At 37.3% G+C, this 23,375-nt stretch overlaps 1 protein-coding gene and 1 pseudogene across 1 annotated transcript in view; both read right to left on the reverse strand.

The window, feature by feature from the left end:
- The window catches only part of Exoc4 (exocyst complex component 4), a 951,164-nt gene that overhangs the window by 610,517 nt on the left and 317,272 nt on the right, over window positions 1-23,375 (reverse strand). The gene's annotated exons all lie outside the window — the stretch shown is intronic.
- On the reverse strand, window positions 20,532-21,596 carry LOC101569681 (annotated as a pseudogene).

Genomic DNA, 23,375 nt, shown 5'->3' on the forward strand with positions numbered 1-23,375 from the left:
AAAAAAATCTACAAACATCAAATAAATGTAGAAAGATGTGTTAAACATCAACTAAGAGTAGGTAAATATCTCACCCACCTAATAATCAGGCACATACTCCAATCAATTTGGTAAAATTTGAATTTTTTTTTTTTTTTGGCGGAACCCGGAATTGAACTCAGGCCCTTGTGCTTGCCAGAAAAGCGCTTATTCTACTCAGCTATCTCCCCGGCCCCAATTTGAAATTTTTAAAATGCTTACATTTTAAAACTTTAAACTTTTATAGACTTTTATAAGCTGTGTAAACTGGTCAAATATTTTAGAAAGTAATATGGAAAGTCTATCAAATTGTACTCAGGATTATTCTTTTATCCAAGAATTCCTCATTGTGATATCTAATTTAAAGAAATACAATGTTCATAAAAGTGTTCAATGAAACATTTTTAGAAGAGCAAAATTTGAAATATGTAAATATTTAAAAAGAAGAACTTGAACTTCTCTGGCTAAAGTTTCTCAAGAGAAGCTTGAGAATAAGATTAGTGAATTTTTATCCCTTTCATTTTTAAGGCTAATACTTATGCCTCTACTTGTGTAATACTTATGTCTCTTAGTGTTCTACACAATACACATACTTTTAAAAAAAGCCTGGACTAGATTAATTCAAAAGATGCTTCTTAGTCTCTCCAGAGAATATAATGATGTTGAGGTTTAGTTACAATGAAGTACATCTAAAATTCAAACACATACATATACGAATACATTTAGATTATGAGATCACTGCCATACTGTTACCTATAATTTAAATCTATGATACATCAATATAAAATGTGTTTTCCTAATGTAGTCACATATCTTAAAACTTAGTTTAGTATCCTACTACCAAATACAATAAAACCATCAATATGTCAATCATTGTGGACAGAGTACTTCTGAAAATTCTTCTTCAGCATGTGTCCTATTTTAATGAATATGTAGTAGAAGAAGGCCTTTGAAAAGATTTCTATATCCCACTGGACTTACAAAAAGATATCATTACTTCATCCTGTACTAAAAGAAGCTGGTGGACTATAACTAAACAATATGTAAGTAGGAGACAAAAGTGGTTAATAACAAGTAAAATGAATACAACTACAAAATCATAGCAATTAAAACACACACAGAGAAATGTAGGAAGTCATCCAAGCTACTAATCATTTAAAACATTTTTAACATTATTTAAGGGAATCCAGTTACAGATCATCAAGCAATGAGAAAGAAATCTGAACATATTAGATGTATTAATCTGTAGTAGTACCAAAGTTTTTGAAGGCTTGGCATAAGAATGGGAGCTCCCAGGCCAGTGAGATAACTCAGTGGACTAAGCAACTACTTAGGCAAGCACAGGGACCAGGGTTCTATCCTGGCACCAGACACCACACCTGCCCCACCCCTGGGCATGTTAAGCCGGCCACCAAGTCCAGGCAGACTATTAAATATACATTAAGGGCTGGTGAGATGGCTCAGTGGTCTAAAGCACCTACTTGGAACAAGCTTAGCAAAGCACAGGGACCGCGGTTCAATCCCCCAGCACCACATGCCAGCCAGCCCCGCCCCCTGGTGGGCTGAGCTGGCCACACACACACACACACACACACACACACAAATAAAATAAATAAATTTTTAAAAAATAAAGTAAATATACATTAAACTTCATACTAATAAAGATCTATATCATTTCAAATATTTAGATTAATCATGAGCCTAAGAAATGGGTTTCCTTGGTCCTACTCTATTTCTGCTGGAGAACACTGTGCCTACTAAATGAAGTGTTTCATTGGGAAATGGAACTAGAAAGAGTTTCAGAAACTAAGTGTCTTTTTCTCCCACAAAATTTGACAACTAAATATCTACATATTCAGCAGTTAAATGTCCACTTATATAGATGTGTGTGTATATACACACAGATATAGATATGCATATATATAAATACATATACACATATAGTGCCACATTATTATTAAATATTAATTATATAATATTCAAAAGTGAAAGTATTTCTGATCACCACTAGCACTTTTTCTTTCTTTTTTTTTTCTTAATACAGGGTCTGCAGGATCTCATTACACAGATCGGACTCATGATCCTCCTGTTTTCAGCCTACCAAGTGCTAGAACTACAGGTGCGTACCACCATACCTGGACTTGTTCGCTTGCTCAGGGAGCCCCTGGGCAGGGCCGGCAAGGCATGCAGGACCTAAGATTCAACCCTGGTCCCTGCACTTGCCAAAGCAAGCACTTACTCCACTGAGCTATTTCGCCAGCCCAACAAATGTTTTTAAGTAGCCTTACACATCCATTATCTACTACTATGAGCACTGAGTACATAGCAAATCAAAGTAAGCAGTAATATTGCCAAGACAGTAGCAAATTCCATCAATTCGCCACTGGAAATGTCACATGATAGTGTGGCTATTACCAATTGTAAGCCTCTTAAAGCCAATCAAGTTAATCAATTAATTGAACAAAGTATGTCAAATTGTTTTAAGATTTTATTTTGAAGTAAAGCAAGCTTAGATAGCCTTGTTGGTCTACTGAATTAAATTGTAGTTTGTGCTTTCTTTAAAATGATTCATCATATCCAATTACAATAGCTCACCTAATTAGAATTCTCTTAATTCTTATAAATTAAATTATTTCTGTCTACTTTTATGTAGTGGTCAACACATTATGTCAACTTGGCTAGGTTGTCAGTTCCATAACCTGGGTTTTACATCCCAAAGGGCAGGTAGGAAGGAGAGGGCCTGACCCCCCCTGCAGAGTGACTGAACAGAAAAAGTATATAACAAGGGGTTGAGGAAAGATTGGGTGCCCCACTTCTTTGGAGGAATTCCTGATACTTGCCATGCCGCTTCACAGCCACTTCACTTCAGAGAAGCTCTGATCTTTGAGGTGGAGCTCCACTCTTCGCAGTCAGCATAGAAAGAAGGAAAAGAGGGCTGGACAAATAGCTCAGCGGATTAAAGCACCTGCTTGCTGGGGGTGTGCTGAGATGGCAACTGAGACTGGGCATGATGGCGCATGCCTGTAATCCTAGCTCTTGGGAGGCTGGAAACAGGTGGATCACTATAAGTTCGATCTAGTAGTGAGACGCTGAACACCCTGTAGACCCTTCCCTAAAATAGAAAGAAAGAAAGAAAGAAAGAAAGAAAGAAAGAAAGAAAGAAAGAAAGAAAAGCAGGCAGGCAGGCAGGCAGGCAGGCAGGCAAGGCAGGCAGCTTGATAGATGCCACAAATGTTGCTGCTTCCTCTGCTCTCCGTTGTTCTCTGCCTCCAGGAACTGTTACCTTCTACCTTGGAGTCAGCCAAGTATGGACTGAAATCTCCACTAACTGTGAGCTAAATAAATCTTTCATTTCTAATGGGTGTTGGTATTTTGTCCAGAAATGATTAAAAAGTAACTGAGACACTTTGATAGTGATATGATTAAAAGTTAGTAAATAATTAAAGTGTGTGTGTGTGTTTAGTTGATTGTTTATATGGAAAAAAATCTCATTTATATGTTCTACTGAAATTGTTATGTTTTCTTCTATATGTAATATGACTCTCAAAGCTAGAACTATTTGTGTATTTGTCAATGTGTCTATGTAAGTATATTAACATATACATATGTAGTAACAGCATTTTTAAATTGAATGAAAACTAGATAACCTCTCGCCACTCCTCTACAAATCTAGAAACACTGTTGGATGTCAAGACTCCTTTGAAGCTATACATGTAACCATCAACCTAGAATATACCTGTACACAAAAGGTTAGGAATCCATAATTCATCTGGTTAGGCTATGCCATAGACATGGAAATGTAGGGGGATAAAACCCCAAAAATGAAAACATCTGTAAACTAAAAGTATAATTTTTCAACATGTATTTACTGGACATCAAAAAAGTAATGATCAACATCTCAAAACATGAACATTAGCACGGAGGCTGGTGGACACAAATCTGATACATCAACTCTTCAACCAATAACATTTTTCATCCTCCTTTCCCAAGACTGAACTGTAGCCAATTTTCATCTACCTAGTGATAGTTATTCTTCATAAAAAAAAGGAGGCTTAAACAAGACTGACACATAAAGAGAATGCATGGTGGGATTACAAGTATGATACATTAGATCAATGACTCATATTGTTATATTAGACCTGCTTTAGGGAGAAAAATGTAATCAGAGAAATTTCTGATGATTTGCCATATGGGTTCCACCAGTCACAGTTGACATATTCTGGAATCTGTTTATAAAGCTAAATATATCCACAAACATTCTAACAAAAGCTTCTACCTTTTATTTAACTACAGAAACCAAGGTTGGGAGAACATTAGACAAACCTGGTTCACACAGGCCTACTAACCAGTTTTCAACTTCATCCTCACCTAGGCCAAGGAAAGATTCATCACCAGTGTTTCATGTTAGAACTGAAAACCAACAGTTGCAAGCTATCAATAAGCAGACGACCAATAAATGCCACATATTTCCAGTGTATTATCTATATTGTATTTATGTATTATTTTTAGCTAGGCACAGCATCATTAAACTGCGAATATATAATCAAAGCACAAAAGAGATGGTCGGTAGCTAGAAATACTGACATGGTCTGTTTATTTGAGAGTCTGAGAAGCTAATGAATTAACAGGACACAAATGTCAGTTTTAACTTGGCAGAATAGAGCAGGACAAAGGATACATTGTTCCACCATGTCTCAATTAAAATTAGATGTCTAAATAAGAGGATAAAGGGTAAAAAATAGTTGGTATAACAAATTAATTTTCATTATGTTGTATCTCCTTGGGGAACACCAATTACACTAATGACAGACTATACTTTGCTTTACAAGCAGGTTTGAACCAGCCTTACATCTTACTTCAAGCACTACACTTGACAAAGGTCACTTATCTGTAACTGTTAATCTATGGCTTGACATAAGTCACTATAGTATGTCTCAAGTAATTTAAAATAATTAAAAACACCAACAAACGATGAATACACTCCAAAACTAGCAAACTTCCATTTAGAAAAGGAACTTCTCTTTTTTATTGAAAGAAATCTTGGCCTCCCACTAGCACACACATCTTAAATATTTGTTCAGACACTGAATAGCTAAAATACATTTATCACAAGAAGAACAAATAATAAGTAATAGTGAAACAAAAATATTACTGTGCTTCCAAAGTACACTCTGAGCAAACATTCTCAACAGATATTTTGTATGGCCTGAAGAATCAGGCAATTTACATTCTTGTATTTTCAGAATTTTTTGTTCTTTTCTCCATGAATTTTCCACTGCCTGGATAGCAATCTTACAAACAAAATCAAAACACCTTAAAAAAAAAAAAAAATTCACACTCCTTCCCCCTCCCCCGCTTTGCTGTCAAGTGTCTGACCCTGGCCTGATAATCTCATTTCCTGAGAATCAAAAAGCTGGAAATTTAAGCTTCCTAGAGTGTTAATTGCGGCCCTGCTCCATTGCTAATCAAAAAATTGGATGTTTTACATGAAAATGCTTCTCTAATTAATTCTCAGTCATAAATCACCCTGGTTTTAATAACCCCTCCTTGATTGGATAGCCTTTGAAGAGACTGTGCAGCTAATCCGCTAAACTAGAAAAAACACATGCAGAGGAAATAATAAGTGGGCTTACAAGGTATGAACTAGATGACTGCATTAATACTGTCAAACGAAAAAATGAATGTCCTCTCCTGGCCTTTTGTGCCTCTTCTGTACCCCATAAAATAAACCATGAAACTAGGAATCATGAACAAAAGCAAGTGTCACAGAGTTCATGCATCAAAAGTTAAATCTTTTCACTCTCTGTCTATAAAACAGCTATTCCTATCATTTTGGTTTCCCTTGACACCTTTTCCCTAGAAACCAGAGATCCAGAAATGTCCACTTGTCATATTGTCTATTTTAATAAGACAAGGCTTGTGCTTCCTCCTTTCCTCTGCTTCTGAACGACAATATATTATCATACGTATCTCTAAGAGGTGCTGAACTGAATTTTCATTATCCAAAATGTCAAGATTCGTTTTTGTCACCAGAGAACACAGCTGGTCTACACCAGCAGCCCTTTGATTAATTCAAATGGAACAAGTCACCTACACATAACTTCATTTTCCCTAGACTAGACCTTACATTCTGCAAGTTTTAATTTACAGCTTGTCAGTTTAAGATACCATTTGCTGCCATGGGGGGACTCAAAGAAAAAATGGAAAATCTTAAATAGCAACACTCTGCATTAGCCCTATGATTATCAATAAAACAACTGGGAACTTCTAACTTCAGAGTAGGAATAACAACTTGCACACAAGCCTTCATATGATAGAACTATACAGATAACAGTATAATAATTATTTGTAGTAAGCACTATTTTAACCTGTAAATAAATATATCTGCAGCTTTTCAGGTTATATATAAAACACTGCCATGCAATATGTGACATCTGAAAACTTAATCAATTTAGATACAAATTACTTAAAAAGAAATTACATAAAATAAGTGTGGAATAATTATCTCAAGAGAAAAAGATCTCTGGTGTTGATACTAATTTGCATATAGAAGGCCAAAATCACAATTCTATAGCCTCTATATCATTAATATATTAAGAATAGAGTAATGACTACAATTAAACATCATTATACTTCTAGATGAATGTCTAAAATTGAAACAACTGACAATAATGATTTGGCATATACTGTATACAGAATATAGAATAACATACTTCAGAAAACTACCATGTTCTTTAAAAAGTTAAACAGGTACTGACCATCTAATCCGCCAAGTTTACCTTTATGTATTCCCAAGGAAACTGAAAATATATTCCTTACAAAGGCTTCCATACATAAGAACACAGCATATCACTTAAAATAAGAATGGGAAACAATCCAAATATTCATCAGCAACTACAGGAATTAACATTATTTGTTAGATCCATTCAATACAGCACTGCTCCACAATAAAAGGAAACTAATCATTGATATATCCACCAATATCGATTAATATCAAATCATTATATAGAATGATAGTGTGTACACTGGATGACTTTTTTTTTTTTTTTTTTTTTTGGTATTTTAGGGAAGGGTCTGCAGGATGTTCAGGGTCTCACTACTAGATCGGACTCATAGTGATATGCCTGTTTGCAGCCTCCCAAGAGCTGGGATTACAGGAGCATGCCACCATGCCCAGTCTCAACTTTCGGTCTCAACGTGCCCTGGGAGCGGGGCCGACACAGCAGGCCCAGGGATAGAATCCCCGGACCCTGCACCTGCTTGCAGGTGCTTTAATCCACTGAGCTATATGGCCAGCCCTGGATGATTTCATTTATATAAAATTCTAAATATTTCAAGCTAACCTATTAAGACATAAAACATTTCAACAGTTAACAAAAAGCTTGGGATAGAGAAAGAAATGAGCTACATAAGGACACACACACACACAAAAAGAAATTGGTAATAAAAATGCTCTGCATCTCAATGATGATACTATTTTCACAAGTGCAAATATCTTTCCCAATCATTCAAGTATTCATTTTAAATAAATATGGCTTACTGTATGCAAATTATCCCAATAAAATAGAAAAACGCAGAGCCACTTCTAAAGAAAGTTATCTTGCAAACTCTATAATAAAGCTCTGAACAATTTTGTTATTTATTCATTCTATGATCTTAGTCAACTGTAAAACTGAAAATTTGGAGTAGCAGGAGAAAAAAACATTGTTTGCCTTTCTCATACAAGAAAAATAATCTATCAACTTACATCCTTTAGTCTAAGGAATTATTTGGAAACCTCAAAGGAAGAAGAATCACAAATATCAGGTTAAGTGGTGTATTAGTTTTCTAGTGATACATAACAAATTACCCCAGACTCACCAGCTTAAAACAATGCAAATCAACTATCTCACAATTTCTACGGGTCAGAAGTCAGGAGTTATCAGGTCCTATGCTCCGGGTCTTATTAACTTGAATTAAAGTACCAGTTCACAATCTTATCTGAGCTACAGGGCCTTTCTTCATTCTGGGTGTCAGATTGAACTCTAGATTTTCTTGCAGGTTACTAGGGGTGTGGTTATACCAGGTACTTAACAAATGGCCCACTCCTCTAACAAAAATTACATGTTCAAGGTTAACAGAAAAGGATCTGCCACTGATTTTTTTCTCTTTTAAGAGCACCCGATAAGGCCAGGCCTAGCCAAGATAATGCACTTATTGAGTAACTCAGTCAAATCACTGGGGACTTGAATGACATTTCCAAAATTCCAATTTTAATTGGGGTATAAAATGCCATATAAAATAATCATGGGAATGTCAATCTGTCCTAGTCACCAATCATGTCTGTACAAGGGGTGGAATTACACAAGGACATGGGTAAGGTCACTGTGGTCATTATGGAATTCTGCCTATTACCAGTGGGGATATCAACATAATAAAAATACAATTCAAAATAACTACAGAAAAACAATGGCAAAGAGAAGAGTACTGAGAAATTAAGTGATGTCTAGCAAAAAGTCTACTCAAGAATTCTTGGTGAAAATGTGTATGTGTTTTCAACAATGTCTTTAGAATACAAGGTCACTTAATCATGAAAAGATATACTGTGAATCAGTAAATATGACATGGTTTATCGACTCCAAAGTAAATAATTATATCCAGAAACTCCTGTCAAAATGAAGTGAGGGGAAGAAGAGTAACAGAAGGAAATATTTAGGGATTCTATGTGGGGGGAATCAGTAAGATAAACTACAAACCCCACCCAAAAAAAGTGAAAACTTAGGCTGATACAGTATTATTTCTGGATATGTCCATAAGTTCCTAGATTGAATATATCTCCCTCACCAACATACAAAAACAGAAGAGGAAGGTCAAAATTCACTGTTCCTAAATGAAGTGAGATATTCATTTTCTACTATACTCAGATACTGATGTTCCTGACTCTGGACTTTGAGTCTGACCAAAAATTTCACCATATGTCCAACCCATACACACAGGTGGCAAGGACTCTTGCTAAGACTGACATTTACAACTGATGAGTCTCAGGCCTTCTAATTCAGACTAGAACTATTACTGGCTTTTCAGGGTCTTCAACTTACATATGGAAGATCATAGAGACTTCTCCAACCCATAACAGAATGTACTACTCTCTCATAATAAATCTCTTTCTATGTATCTGGTATTTCTCTAGAGAACCATGACAAATACATAATCATACATCTTTTTATGGTAAAAATCTGATATCATGGTACAAGGAAGTGATTTCAAATTGACAACAAGAGGAAGGCAAAACAATGATGTACAAAACAATGGCACATGTTCAGACACATTTAATTCATAGAGGGAATGTCCTTTCCATTTTAACCTATTTGTCACAATCAGATCATTTTAAGTTATTTGTACAATAAAATCAAAGCTAGTGACCCTGATACTGATCAAAACATTTTTGAAAATAAATGTGCATGTGAAGGGCTGGTGAGATAGCTTAGTGGACTAAGCGTCTGCTTAGGTAAGCATGGGCCCAAGGTTCAATCCCAGGCACCACATGCTGTACCAGCCCCGCCCCCAGGAACACTGAGCCAGCCACTGAGGCTGGGCATTGTGGTGCACACCTGTAATCACAGTGCTGGGAAGGCTGAAAACAGAAGGATCTATAAGATGCACAGTAAGTGTATAACAAATACATAAAAAAAGAAAGAAATGTGCATATTCATTATAGCTTCTGGGATAGATACAACATGGGAAGAACAGACTATTAAAAAAAAAATCAAATCAATAGGGGTGTGTTGTAATTAGGGAGATAGCTCAGCAGTCTGAGGACCTGCCTGGCAAGCAAAAGGACCCAAGTTCAACCTCCAGTGCCGCATGCTGTGCTAGCCCTTGAACCCAAGTGTGGTAAGGCATGCCTGTAATCCCAGCACTAAGCAGGGTGACAGGAGGATCACTTTGAGTCTATGAGACCCTGTATCAAAAGATAAAAAAAAAAAAAAAATCAAATTAATAGGTGAGGATATATGTGATTCCTGCCCAGATTATCACAACAGATTTCACATAATTACAACTTCAGGATTATTGCTGAGATAATGAAAATTCCTCAACACTCTAAAAGAAAACTATATAAGTTCAAAGAAAAGAGGGAGTTCCTAGGGACCATTTTGGAAGATATAATTTAAATCTATAGAAACATAATTAATGCATATTCATTAATTTATAAAAATATTTATTGATGCCTTTTAGCTGTACACAGTGATGTTTAGTCCTTGGAGTCACAGATAAAATAATTATTAATATTTGCTCAATAATTAATACATGTTAGGACTAGTTCTAAACATTTTATAAGTGTTAATCCATTTCATTCTTATTATAGTCCTTTGAGGTTAAGTATTTTACATTCACAGTTTATAGAAAATGAAGTAAAATGTAGAGGAATTAATTTGTAAAAAGTCATCTCATTAGTTTCTCTAACTATAGAAACCACCACACTCTGAAGTTCACCTCAAACTTTTATCTCTTGGGCTGGAGAGATGGCTCAGTGGTCTAAAGCACCTACTTGAAACAAGCTTGGCAAAGCACAGGGACCGTGGTTCGATCCCCAGCACCACATGCCAGCCAGCCCCACCCCCTGGTGGGCTGAGCTGGCCACACACACACACAATAAATGTAATAAATAAAAATAAATATTAAAAAAAAAACTTTTATCTCTGGAATAGATAGCAAGGGACTAAGAATCTAACAACCCTGACAGAGCTTTAGAGAGAAATGCTTTTCATAGAAACAATTTAACATGTTTTCACAACTGAGAAGACCGGTTAATTTGTACAAAAATCAGCAAAAGTTATTATGAAAATGTTTGATTTTAATACTAAAAATATAGGACATAACCAGGAAAATAAACTTCAAAGAATAAACTGGATATGAAAATTAACAGATTCATCAAAGCTTAGAAATAAGAAAAAAAATTGCAATTGAAAATAAAGAAGGAAAAGAAAGGGAAGAAACCCCTAACTCTAATACTCTGGTCTTTAAAAAAGCAAATGACTATGAGTAATCACAAATAGCTGAAAGCCTTGAATTTGAGGAAGGAGATAATGGAATAGGTTGATAAAATTACATTGGACTGTACTTGCTAAATCAAACAAGAGTGAGAAAAAAAATGCTAAGAAAGCTGTCTTGTTCCTTAACTAGCACTCTTTAAAAGCTACTTCTCTTTTTGTATTTCCTTTCATCACAAATAGCACCATTATTTACCTTTGTCACCAGATTGAAAAACTGGTGATCAGCCAAAATGTGTCTCTTGCTCAAACTTCATACAGAATCCCTAAGAGAAAATCCAAGCCTCCTTGTGTTATACCTAATCTACTGTTCCCTTGTCCACATACAATCTTCCCCATGCACTCTTAAGCTTCAACCACAAGAAAATGCCTAAAAATGCTATAAAATACTACAAAATACACACCTGTGTACTGAGTCTCCCTACTGCAGGGAATTCCCTTCCCAAACTCCTTTCCCTAGATCAGATAGTTAATTCATTTTCCAGTTCAGTATAAGAATTCTTCCTTTATAATACTTTATATGACCTGCCCTGGGAATGCAATGAGTTTTCTTCTTAATGCTCCCACAGTAATTGTAACATTCACTAGAACTGTATCTGTTTCATACTGAATCTTCCACCTCAGCAAATATGCTTCCAGGAACAAGGCCCAGAATAGAGCTGGCCTACACATACTGACTATATAATGTGACCTCTCCACTGTGTCAACCGATACAACAACCTTAAATAATGGCCAGGGTAAGAGTTATCAATTGTATTATAAAGATGAGTAATCTAGAGCTCAGAAAGGTACAGTGAACCATCCAGTAAAAATGCAATGAGAAATAGGTGCTCCTTCCATTAAGCAAAAAATATACCCAAGGCTGCTCAAAACACAAACAGAACAGTACCAATATTCCACATATGAACATCACTAACCAGTTGAACAGGGATATGCAAATTAGTTAACTGATGCAGAAATCAGACACTAATGTGCAAACAAACAGGGACTTATTTGAGCTAAGTGGGCATGAATATGCAAATGAACTGGCTGCAATTCAGTAGATGTCATCACAATTCTAGGAATGAACATTCTACATTATGACTATTACAATATTCATGTAACATTCATACATACTATCATATATTATTGTAATATGAGCTTTTCAAGTTTAAATTTCTGGAAAAGCCAAAAGTAACTTGATGCATATTTTCATCCATACACAATCTCAAGCTGGAAATCAGATGTGAACACACAGAATTCTGCAGTCTCCATACTGAACTAAATAAGCTGCCATCACCATTTGCAGTTCAAGCTGAACATTCTATTTTTAACCTAAGATACTTTAGAAATAGCTTGAGCTTCATACTTCATGATCCGAGCCCTGCCAATACATCTACCTCATCTACCATGTACAGACTCAGCTACACCTCCACAGTTGCATCTAAAATGTTATTTTAATATTGCTGTTTGGCTATAACACTTGAATAACACCCACAATATTCAGTGTCTGATGACAGCTTTTGCTCAAGAGTAATAATGGCCTTGATTTTCCTACCATCACCAGTGTATCAGAATCTCAATTATTTGGATGAACAATGGCCAATATCAGTTCATTATAACTCTGACATTCCTTATATCATCTCAGGTTCCTCCTAATAACAAATTGTAATGTGCATATAAAGAAAATTTCTTACATCATAGAAATAGTTACATCCTACTGTTCTAAAAACTGATTAAGAGAACAGCCTATACTCTCATATGTGTAACCCTACTGTACATAGTGCCTGAAATCTGTGCTGCTCATTTATCTGGAATATTTTTAAGTAAAATAAATTTCTATATAGCATAGATTGAGGCTAACAGGAACTACATATAATAACAAATCTGGCATTGCTATGATTTGTGTCTAGTTGTCCCCCCAAAGCCTCATGCAGTCATGGGGCAGCTTCTAAAGTTTGTGATTAACTCTTGACCCAGTGCTAGGATTGTGAGCATGAGTGCTACACTCGCCCTGAGGTAGATAATCTGCATACAAATGTAAGGAGGGGAAAAAGGCTAGCTACCTGCTGCAGCTGTTGCCCCTTCCATTTACTCTTTGTTATTTGCCGCCACCACAAGCTGCTGCCCTATGCCATGTGACACTCTGCCTTGGAGCCAGCCGAGTATGGACTGAAACCTCCAGTAACTGTGAGCTAAATACACCTTTCCTTCCTTCATTTTGGATGTCAGATATTTTGTCCCAGCAATGAGAGAAAGATAATTCAGGCAGAATTTGGTACTAGAGAAGTGGCGTCCTTGCTGTGACTATATGCCTGTCCATGTTGTTCAAGAGCACTTGGGAATGGTTCATAGTAAGATATAGGAAGGGTTTAGAGATGTCAACTGCAAAAGCAGTGCTGTAACACCTTCAGGTGTTCTGTATTGGAAATTCTTGTCAGAGCTCAGACCAGAATGCTGATAGAAATCCTGCCTACAAAGACCAAGCTGGGGAGTTTTCTGCTGTAAAGAAGGACAGTCTTGGCTGTTGGATTCAAGATGACATGTGTTGTGGCACGGCAGAAAGTTTGTCTGCATTTTGATCATATCCAGAGACTTTGCCTGAAACTGAGATCAAGCACAGCGGACTAATTAATCTTGCAAAACAAATTTCAAGGCAGTCAAATGTTAAGGCAGTGGCATGGCTATTGTAGCCAGATATATGTAGAGAATCAAGAGCAAAAAACCCAGCAGGTTGATTTAAAATGTTGTGAGCTTGGCCAGAAAGGACATGCCAGTAAAGCTGAGGACTACAAAGATAGAACTGAGAGGATCTCCATTGCCAGGAAGGAACAAGAGAATTAAAAAGGCCTGAGGGCATAACGGGAGGCAGCAGGTCTCTAACCTTTGCAGCCTGAGAACCACAAGCGTGAGGAACTTTGCTATGAGAAGAAAGCTGCAGGGCCCCATTTTCCTGTGATGGCCCCACCAGGTTCCAGAATAGCAGCATCCTACAGAATTTGTTCCTCAGAATCAGGTTCATAGTGTTCAGCAAACCAGGCACTCCATCCCTATAGCCAAGACAGAAAAAAGCCTGGCTACTGCTCCAGGTGACAGCAGACCTTGAGAACATCTACATGGCATTAGTTTTAAGTACACGCAAAATACAGGAGTTCTGAGGTAAAGAAAGGCTTCCACCTAGATTTCAGAAGACCTGATAGGCCAGAGAGTGTGCCCCTGGGAAGGAAGTGAGTGAACCAGACAGTGACAATCTTACTGTGCAGTGCCAACTCCAGAAGTCTGGAAAAGCCAGGAACATGACTGTCCAAGGAAAGCTACAAGGAAGGAATAAAGCCAGCCCAAGAGAGAAGCCATGGGAGCAACCACCAGCAGCACTGCCATAGAGGTAGAGCCACATGAAGCTCACAATTTTCTAGATTGCTCTAGATGTTCCACATAGAACTACAGGACTTAATATTTGCCCTTCTGAATTTTGGACTTGCTTTGGTCCCAATGCTTTGTGTTCCTGTTTCTCTCTTTTGGAATGGTAATGTTATTCTTGCACCACTGAATGTTGTAAGTGTTTAACTTTTCATTTTTACAGGGGCTCCTAGCTAAGAGTTTGCCTTAGATCGTGGGGGAGACTTAGGACTTGGACTTTCTTGAATGCTGAAACTGTTAGGACACTGGCACCTCTTAGAGATGGTCTGAAATGTCTTTAGCATAAAGGAATGTGCATAAAGGAAACCAGAGGTGAACTGTTACAGTTTGTGTCTCTTTCTCCCCCCAAAGCCTCATGCAGTCATGAGGCACCTTCTACAATTTCTGACTAATTCTTTACCCAGTGCATGGTTTGTGGGTGTAAGTGCTACACTTGTCCTGGGGCAGATAATCTGCATACAAATGTAAGGGGAGAGAGGCTAGCCAGCTGCCTCAGCTACAGGCCCTCCTTTTTGTCTTTGCTGTTTTCTACTACCATAAGTGGTTGCCTTCTGCCATGTACCACTCTGCTCTGAAGTCAGCTGAGTATGGACTAAAACCTCCACTAACTGAACTAAATAAACCATTCCTTCCTTCATTTTGGGTGTCAGGTATTTTGTCCCAGCAACAAAAGAAAGATAACTGAGACAGCTATAAAAGAGTTTTATTTCTTAAATGATATGAAATAATTCATGACATCAAGAAAATATATTTCTTAGGAACAGATGAAGAAATTCTCATTTATAAAATGTTCAAGTTTATTATAAAATAAATTCTACATATAAGTTAAAGTAATTCCTTTAAAGAAGCAAGAACATAAATATACAAAGAGTGAGAATCAATTTTTATATACTAGGGCTGGCAAGATAGCTCAGCAGACTAAGCGCCTGCTTTGGCAAGCGTAGGGACTAGGGTTCAATCTCTGGTCTGGCACGCTACACCAATCCCAGCCCAGGAGTGCACTGAGCAGGTGAAAGAGTCCAGGCACGGTGGCACACGCCTGTAATCTCAGCACTAAAACAGGAGGATGACTACGAGTCCTAGCTATGTAGTAAGACCTTGTACCAAATGCATAAATTAAAAAAAAATTATATGCTACAGTCTAAAACAGAAAAGGTAACTATGAAAATTAAGTTATTTTTTAATAATTACATGTAATTTTCAGAAGAAAAAATGTACTACTCACGTTCCTTGCACATTATTATATAATTATTAATAGTATCATTAAATAAAATTTAAAAAACTGAAACCATTTTCTAATCAAATTTCAGGACATGAAACTCTACAAGGGTTTCTCATATTTAAGGCAGCGTAAGAAATGTGTGGTATAAGTATAAAATTGCTGTTCTAAACAGCACCACTCACTTCAGCTGAACTGTCTCTAAAAATTTGTGTACAAGTAAAATTTGCTATAAATATTCACTCATAAAACAATGTGCTATTTAAATAGTTTCTATTATAAATCATTTTATACAAAGGATAATCAACCTACAGTTAATCTGTCTCAAATATTGTCATACCTTAAGGCAAGGCTCCTTCAGACAGATTAATTACATACCATATTATTAAGTAATCACAATTCTGGTCCCCAGCAACCCATTAGGAGGGAAACTCAGAAAATTCAGGTCAGGCCAGTAAAAGAGCCCAGTTTTCCCTGATGCCAGTACTTTCATATTTACTATGTAAAGCAAATTCTTTTAGCAAAGTCAATTCTCAAGAGGTTGAAGCTTTACAGAGTTTAATGTCAGGGCTACCAAAATGCTACTCATTATAAACTAATGCAATAAAAATGGCACTCTAAAGATGGTATCACTGAGTACAAACAGGGGTACTAAGTGGCCCCAAGACAGAAAAGCAACTATAATCAAAACTGAGCATACATTTCTACCAGTTCAATGTATGTTAATAAAGTCTACCAGTTCATTAGTCTTATCCTTATAAATGAAAAAAGATAAATTGTAACACTCCTACTTTATTAAAGATTCCACTAGGGCTTCACAAATAAGTATGTTTGTGCCTACAAAAAGATAGAGCCTTTCTTCATCAAATATATGGGGATTCAACCAAGAGCTTCATACATGACCTACCTCAAGTTCCCATCACAATTTTTTAACAGCCAAGCATTATGGCGAGCCAGTGGTGTGTTGCAAAGAATAAGACTTGCATTCTGGATAGAAGAAAGTGTAGAAAACTGACATATTAACAAGTAAATAATACATAAGAAAAATATTATCAAAAAAATCTCTTAACCATCACCAAAAAAAAAAAAAAAAAAAAAGAAAAGAAAAGAAAATGTAGTTTTAGGGTCCAGATGGATAGCACAGCAGCATAAGTGCCTGCCTAGCAAGTACAATGTCCCAAGTTCAATCCCCATTACTGGAAAAAAAAGATGAAGTTATATGTCACAACAAAAATTACAGAGTGTAGAGGTGTATGCTAGAAGTCAGGAAACAATAATGAGGTTTGAATGGGAGACACTGATATAGAGATCCTGTGTACATAGGCACTAAGTAATGTGTGGCTATAGTCTTCTTGGGAGCTTAAAAGAGTGGATGCAGCAAAAAGCCCCAGGACAAAACACTGAAATGCCAGATATTAAACAGACTCAGAAGGAACATTAAAAGGAAAACAGCTGGTGAAAGATAAAGTGAGAAGAATCCAGAAAACAAGAATCCAACAGAATAGAAGTCTCTGGCAATCTTGAAAAGAGTCAACTCTGTTGATTCAAGTTAAGGTGAAAATCAGAAGCAAGAAGGAATATGTAATATTTCTAATTCCACAATGATAATTTCTAAAAGCACTATTTTCACTTATATCAAAATCATTCTGGGGTGGGACTGTCCTGCTTCAAGGTTGTATATGGTGAGATTTTTGGACTTATGTGCAAACATGAGAAGCATAGAATTCTTTATCCTATTTTTTAAAATATAATCTAATTTTTAAATGTTTTTTTAATCATATTATGTAGGGACTTAAAGTTCAACATATCAATACTTGATGAAAAATACCTGTTCCTTATTATGCCTAAGATGTTTGAAATGCAGTGAGATAGTGAGGTTAAGATTGATAGCCCAAATCGTTTGATAATAACAATAAGCTTTTCTTCTGGATGGTTAACAACCGAAGTTTGCAGACCAAATTAGAGAAAAAGGAAGGATACAAGGAAAGCCAACATTTTGGCCCTAACCTTCTAAGGTCAATTAAGACTCAGGACATATGAGAACTTGTACTGTAACGTCATGTACCTCGGTAGTGTCCCAAATTTTCTGATCAAGAAGATTATGGGGCCAAAGAGGAAAGTGATCGATGACGTAGAGTGTGCCTAAGGAGAGTCACATGGGGAGAAGACACTCTCTCAGGCTTTCACAGAGAGCACATTGGCCAAGCAATAGCCGTGACTCATCCACATGGCTGCACTGATGAAGGTTCTACAATCTGAGGTACAGGATCTCAGGACAAATCCTGAGGGCATTTCACTGACCTTCTCAGACCAAAAAGCTACAACTCTTGTTGCATAGGTCCTGCTTTACCTTGGTCTTAACCATCCAGTAGAAAAGTATGAAGTCGAAATATAAGAAATAAAGCCATGCTGTTAAGTTGAGCTGTGGGGGACTCGGGTCGATAATTTCTGACATTGCCAGTTAAATATAAGACCCAATGCTATTATGGGCTACTGGACTCTTTTGGAATATTTTGCTGAGTTTACACACCTATAATATTCAATAACGGAACTTAGAAAAAATGGGGTATACCGATGAATGTCCATTTTGTATCTGTGTATTCAAAGAGGTTGGGATAGATATATAGTTGCAATCTCTTAATGAATAGAATGATTTGTTCTAATGGTGTTTGTAAATAGGATCACAAGTCCGCATCTTGTACAGCAATTAACCACTAAGAAGAATATATGCAGTGTATTATTTGTTGAAACTGTCCTTCCGATTTGATTTGAAACTGTCTCATTGCTATCTGTTTGTCAATAAAACTTTGGAAAAAAAAAATCATTCTGGGGGCCAGGGAGATTGCTCAGTAGAATAAGTGCCTCCCTGGAAAGCACAAGGGCCTAAGTTCAAGCCTCAGTTCCACCCAAAAAAAAAAAAAAAAAAAAAAAAATCATCATTCTGTCGGGAATATAGCACAGCACCTGTCTGACAGGCACAAGGTTATGAGTTCGATTCCTAGTATCAAAAAAAAAAAAAAAATCACCTTCCTAATTTCCCGAAGTTTAAACTTCTAACTTACTAGTTACAATCTGCCTTTGCAGTACTAAAGAATGAAAATGACTTTTTTTCATTTGGGAAACTTGAGGGGCAAATTGATTAACCTAAAAATTTATTTTGGATTTTGGGCATGTGCAAAATTATTTTCATTTTTTTAAACCTCATGAGATAATACATCAGTTATCTCATTCTCCTAAAGAACTGAAAATTAAATCTGAGAAGCTATATTTGAGCTAACTGTTCACTAAATCTCTTTCTTCCCCTATAGTTCTGCAGTGTAAGTAAGCAATACAATGAAACTAGAGAGAGGTTCAAAATAGAGGTTGATGATTAATGTATCCATACATACACAAGATTTCCACTTGTTATCTCACACACTTTAAAGTAGCACCCACTCTTCCTCAGACCCATTGCTAAAAGAAGACTATATAATGAACCATCTCTACCACAACAGAATTGAGATGGGTTCATAATACCAAAGAAATCTCATTTTTATACTATGTTGTCCCTTGTGCATTGTTAGGCTGAGTAATATTTTTAATTACATTATAAATCAAAAATACTGACAGGAACCTAACTTTTGTAAAATCTGAGTTTGTTAATGTTAGTTTGATGTTCTCATGGTGGTGGTTGGGTGTTTTTGTTTTTGCTGCTCCCCTGCAACAGAAAGAAAAACTGACCCCATGCACCAAACCACTGGGAAGTGAAGTCTGCAGGTATGTGGTGTTAACAGAACAGACAAAAATCTTCTGCCAGTCTCTGACTGAACTATTCAATTATTCCTTTTTGAGGGTAAACTGAAATGCAGATCTCATTGTGGTCCCTGGATGAGTCAGATTAATGGAGTAACTAAAAAAGGATGGCCATTTTTAATGGAAGAAAATTAAAATTTTCTGTCTTTTTTCTTACAGAAATGGCTGAAAGCATTCATCAGAGAAACTTTTGCTCCTGAATGAATGCCTCTGAACTTTTACAAAACCTAGTCAGCTGATCCATTTTTTCACTAACCGTGTGATATGTCAGCTCAAGTGAAGTATTTTTGATGATTATTATGAACATGATGTGTTTAAGGACAGGTTTTTCTCTCTTGGGACCAGAGACACTCCTCCTACCTTGCCCAGCACTATAAATGCAAAAGCCTCATACTTAAAAGTCCCACATTATAATGAACTTTTGGAGGGATGGGGAGTTACAGGGATTCTGTATCATGCTCAAATAAAACTTCTCTGTAACTTGGCCGAATTTTAAGATGTTTCTGAATACATACAGCAGTTTCCTCATGGGCTAGACAGTTTAGGAGGTACTTTCCTATTTCATAAAGTTTATGACTAGTGTAATTGAATAGAACAAACCACATGCATAGCCTGTATTTCTCTTAATCTTCAAAACATGTGGAAACCTAGGAAGCTGAAAATGGCTAACAGCAAGTCAACCGCTTTTAGGGTGCTTTTCCTTTTTTTTTGTACTGTACCCCAGGCACCTTTATTTAAAATCAAAGTGATGAGGGGATTAAAATCAAGAGTATAATTGAACTTCAGCTTCCCTCAGACTGGTTCCCCCAAATTCCCTGCCCCACCCTTTGTGCTTCCAATTGCTTCTTCTTCTTCTTTTTTTTTTTTTTTTTCAGAACTGGGGATTGAACTCAGGCCCTTGTGCTTGCCAGGTGAATGCTTATTTACTGAACTATCTCCCTAGCCCCTCTAATTGCTTCTTTAGTGAATGAAGAACTTAACCCCAAAGCCATGCTAGATTCCAGTTCCTTCCTAACTCCTCCCATCCTCCACCTGGTGCCCCTAGTAGGGACAGTGCCACTGCAGTTTCAATTTTAGTGTATGGGAGAGTCCAGGGTGGCAACAGGCACTGGGGAAAAGGCTTCCCCCTCTGGGAAAGGGATAGAGGAGTACAGCATGGTGAGGGGGGGGGACTTCCATAGCCTTGAGTACCAAAGTGGTGGCCTGTGGCCAGAGTAAAGGACACAAGGGCCCCTGGGAAAGGGGACCCTGCAGCCTCATACTCCTCTCATTGGGAACAGTCACTGCCCGATCATTTGCCCTTCTGGCAGTTATAGAACCATACTCGGACCATGTCCTTCTCCAGCCCCAGATGCTTCACAATGCAACTGATGTGCTGCAGCGCAGGCTTTGGGCACTGAAGGAACATGTTCTCCAGGCTGCCTCTCACTTGCTTCTCAATGCTCATCCGTTTTTTCTTGCAGGACTACAGGAGGCTTTCTGTTTTGCATCTCTCCTGCAGGTTCTCATTGTTGTTGTCAGCCTCCTCCACCCACCTCTGTAGAAGGGCCGCAGCTTGCACATGATCTTGAAGCTGAGCTGAAGCGCTTCAAAGCAGCAGATGGTCATCTGGCTGAACACCTTCCCAAAGATAGCACCCAGGGTGAGCCCCACATCAGCCTGAGTGTACCTGAGGATGATTCTCTTTTGCATCAGCAACTTGGCAAACTCCTCCAGTTCTTTCTGCAGGGCACTGATGTCCTGGGACTCCTCAGGGTTTGGCTCCAGCTTCCCCTTCTCTACCTTCACCGCACCAGGGAGGGCAGCGTAGGGCTCAGGGAGGCCTCCTCTGAGCCTTCTTCACCCTGGTCTCCACCTCATCCTCCGTCTGGGTGCTCTCCAGGCCACCTTGGGGTGTCAGGCCCAAGTCAACCTGAGGTCCACAGCATGCCACCATCCCTCCACAGAACTCATACGGCTTGGGGCACAGAGCAACACCCCATACCCCAGGGCCCATCCCAAACCCTGGCTGCACACCTGGCCCCCGGAAGGGCCTTGGAAACCAAACCAGGTCCATGGGTCAACCCAGCTTAGCTCCACCCTCCCAGGCTGTCACCACCTCCAGAGAAGGCAAAGTTGGAAGTCAGGTGTCTGGCCATGGGAAGGAGAGAACCCCCAACTGGAAGCCTGGAGAAAATCTTTTCCTTCTCCATATTGATCTTTCTGCCATACTTTGCACTGTAACTGACCTCACTGTTTTTGTGATTCAATCAACTAATATTTAATGAACACTTACTGTATGAGGCACTCTGCCAAGCAGAGAATTAAAATGTTATTAAAATACAATTTCACTCATGGACCTTACAGTTTTATGACAAATACAAACAAGTAAGTTTTCATCCACAATTTAAAATAGCAAGTATCCAGGAAGAGAACTTAAAGATATGACAGGAATACATAATCTAGAGTGAATATGTGTTTGTGATATGCTAGGGAGCAGAGAACCCAGTAAGGAAGATCATTAGACTAAGTGACTTTAAATTTGACTTTGAAAGCTAAATGGGATTTAGACTAACAAAAGACAAACATGATGTGTATGAAAACTCTGATATCAAGAAATAACATTCAAGGAGAAGAAAGATATTATAGTCATCATATCTCGGACACTTATTTAAAAATAATATAGGGTAGGTACTGTTAATTTAGAAAAATGAAGAAAAAAGAGGCACAGAGGTCATATACCTTACTCAAGACCACAAAGCCCTGTGTGGAGCTAGGTTTTTAAATGTAGACAATCTGGGCCCAGAATCTCTAACACTGCACTGCATGCCACACTATGCTCCATGGTCTCTTGAGAAATGGTGGATCACTGACAGAAAACTGAAAATTGTTCTAATGGCAATAGCCTAGTGTTTCATTTTTATTGTCTCACAAAAGAAGAATGTGGTTATCAGTCATTTATCTAGTTGATAAGGATTTCATTTGAGTGAGTGACAGCCTGTGTTGCTGTCCTATTGATTATGCGGTCTACCTTTTCATCTTAAAGTGGCAAAGGAAAGGCTTCACTGCAGTGCAGAATGTCAATGGAAAAGGAAATAGTGGGAGGGCAGGGAAGGACAGAAACTCACTTCCACTGGAATTCTGTACTTTTTATTCAATTGTGATACAAAACTAAAAAGGCTCCTTTATTTTCTTTTTAGAAGAAACACAGTTTATTCAGATAATTCAAGTTTCAAAACAACACTTCTAAACAAACAGGGTTTTTTCTCTTACAATGTTTTTTCAGTTTATTGTTAACCTAATAAATATTAAAACCAAAGCACATACTTGAAGGGTGAAAAACACTCCAGGGTTTTGAACTTTGTCAAAGTGCAGATTTTAAAAATTAACTGAACAATTCACTTTTTTAAAAAGAAATTAAATAACATCACAGAGATGGTATCAACATAATCTGAAAGTTGTTTAATTCTTAACTAGAGTATTCAACTTTTGGTTTAGCAGAGTATTATTTCTTTTGTAGTACTGCGGATTGAACTCAGGGCCTGATGCATGCTAGGGCAAAGGCTCTACCACTGACATATGTCCTCAGCTCTAGAAAGATTGTTAATAACCTTTGTGACATCTTTTCATAACCAAACAAGTGAAACAGCTGAGACAAAGTAATTTCTTAAACAACAGTCAGTGCAAGTGAGTTATTTCTTGAATAACTCACCTGGTTCATGAGTTCTAACTTAAAACAGTTTTGCAAAAACAATTATCTTACTATTGCTTTAAAATGACTCTTAAAAGGATGTTACTTTTATTTAAAAGATATTTATTGCCAGATATAGCTTCGTGGCATAAGCGCCTACCTGGCAAGCACAAGGTCCCAAGTTTGATCCCTGGTACCAAAAGTAAAATAAAATAACAATAATAAAAAGATAATTATTAATTTTTTA

This window comes from Octodon degus, unplaced genomic scaffold, assembly GCF_000260255.1.
Source record: "Octodon degus isolate 3935 unplaced genomic scaffold, OctDeg1.0 scaffold00015, whole genome shotgun sequence".
NCBI lineage: Eukaryota > Metazoa > Chordata > Mammalia > Rodentia > Octodontidae > Octodon > Octodon degus.